This window comes from Triticum dicoccoides, chromosome 6B (assembly GCF_002162155.2).
Source record: "Triticum dicoccoides isolate Atlit2015 ecotype Zavitan chromosome 6B, WEW_v2.0, whole genome shotgun sequence".
In the NCBI taxonomy this organism is placed as follows: Eukaryota; Viridiplantae; Streptophyta; class Magnoliopsida; order Poales; family Poaceae; genus Triticum; species Triticum dicoccoides.
Window position 1 is genome coordinate 144762787 of NC_041391.1, and position 2401 is coordinate 144765187.

At 52.8% G+C, this 2401-nt stretch overlaps 1 pseudogene; it reads right to left on the bottom strand.

The window, feature by feature from the left end:
* Window positions 1–1101: 1101 nt before the first annotated feature.
* LOC119323263 lies at window positions 1102–2108 on the bottom strand (annotated as a pseudogene).
* Between the last annotated feature and the right edge of the window lie 293 nt (window positions 2109–2401).

Genomic DNA, 2401 nt, shown 5'->3' on the forward strand with positions numbered 1-2401 from the left:
TCTCCTCATGGCTCACCCCTTTCCCCTTCAGCTAGCCACCCAGCTCCCCTCATCCCCTGTGCAGCTGCCGGCGCATCACGGCGCGCATCCGCACACCGTGTGGTGCAAGGCACCCATCCCAGCACCCACCCCCCCGCCTCCGCACCATCCCTACCGCTGGCTGCGCCGTCGCGAGCCTCCCACACCCGCCCCCATCACTCCCTGCTGTCTGGCACTACTCCGGCGAGATCTGGGGGGCAGCGCTCTCGCGGACGCGCGCGCAGTCTGGGCGGCGGCATCCACCGCGCGGCGCCCCTGCCCCGCGTCCCCCACCCCGCGCCGCTCCGCTGCGACGGTGCCACCGGTCGGAATCTTCTGGTGGCAACGCCCGGCGACAGGCGCACGACGTGCAGCACGAGGAGACCCTGCAGCAAGCCATGCTCGCCCAGATGGGCAGAGATCGAGCAGGAGTGGATTCCGTGGTGCACGACGGCGCCGACGGCTTCTCTTCGCCACCGAGCTCTGCTCCCCTCCCTCTGCGTCAGAATCAAGGTGCCCACGGATCTTCTTACCTTGTCACTGTCGGCTCCCCCCTCTCCCTCCACGTTCTGCATTGGTAGCTGTGTTGGATGTACACAGTTTGAAGGCTTGCTAGATGAGTAGTAATATGTATACGGTTAGGATTAAGTTGTTTATTTTGTGAGATGAGGATACAACTTTTTCTCGGGGTTGTTTGGATTCAGAATTTTAGCCAATTATGTTTCCATAAACTCGTTTGAAGGTCTAACAACCTGAAATTAGTTAGCGTAAAAAAGTATAGTTTTTTTAGGGGAAGAACAAGTAAAACTTTTTTTTTGAATATTCTCAAGATTTGAAGACAATTAGACACACTGAACTGGTTCCTAGTTCCTACATCAGGACTACTACCAAATGACGAACTAAAATGCCATGGTAGCATCAGCCTTATTATTCTTACTCTGGGATTTTTCACCAGTGCATGCAACTACACCAGACCCTGGCAACTGCAGCATTCGCACTTGACCAAAGAAGCTCTGCTTTTTTCACACGGAGAACAAACCATATGGCTCGCCCCAACCATGGTGCAAGTTCATCTGAACATGATCATGCCGCTCGCAAAATGGAATACAAGCGCACGACGACGTTTACTCCAATGGTCACTGCAAAGATGATGGCGAGAATGGCCATTGAAACAGCTCTACGATCCATGGTCACCACGGCTACACCCTTTGCTGCTGCCTTCTTGCTGCCGCCATCTTGTCCAAGCTTCATCCCTGTCTCATTCCACCCCGTGTTTGCTGGTCTCTTCTTCTCTGCTGGTTTAAACAGAGCTGGCAGTGAAGGACATGCAGGTGAGTTGATGGACGCGACCTGCTCCTGTGCCGGCGGTTTCTGCTTCGACACATTCTCCACTGTTGTTGTTTCGGTCATGGTATCCACTTTCAGTTGCTCTGAGATCTGTGACTGATGCGTTGTCATCTGTGTTGATGAGGTCTGTTGATCACCGCCATGGCCGTGCCCGATATGTTCTTCATGGGTGATCTCCGGGCTATTGATGGGAAGAGAGCTTTCATCGGAATTCTTCACACCTTCGGTGGCATTTGGTGTGACCTCATTCTCGACGCAGCTCTTCACTGAATTTTGGTCAGGATTCTTCACATCTTCACTGTCGGATCATTAATGATCTCGGCACTTTCCTGGCTTGAGTTTGGATCCAAATTATATGTAGGTTTGCTATCCAATTCATCAGCAACAATTTCATCCACCTGCTCCTGAATCTCTTGAAGCTCCTCTGCTTCCTTACCATCCAACCCATCAGCTTCAACCTCTCTAACCTCCCTGCCCAGATTCTCATCAGATTGATCAGACTTCTGCTGCTCCTTCTCCACGACCCCGCCATCCAGAACGCCGTCCTCCTTGCCGCGGAGGTCCTTCTTGGCGCCCTTACTGTCGCCGTGGCGCCGCCACGCGACGACGGCGGCGCCGACGATCGCGCCCCCGACGAGGAGCAGCGCCCCGACGCCCTGCGGCGTGCCGACGCGTGCGCACACGCGGGTCCTCATGGCGCCGTCGTGCCTCGCCACCTCCTCTCGCGATTCTTGCTCGGTGCAAAGATCAGAACAAGTAAAACTTGGTTTTAGTACAACAGGAAAAGTGGGTTTTAGTAGTTTTTCTATAAACCACTTTAGTCCTTCCTATTCAGAAAGGCATGGCTTGAAACTTGCAAAAAAGAAAAAAAAATGTGGTCAAAGAGGCTAAGCTTCCTTTTCCTGGAGAGTCGACATGCCAATCCTGATCAAATTTCGAATTGTACCCCCGCGTACACACACAATGCATTACAACAAAGCAAAACTGAACGAGAGAATCATACAGATTTATGAAAGGTAACCTGACATAAAAGTCA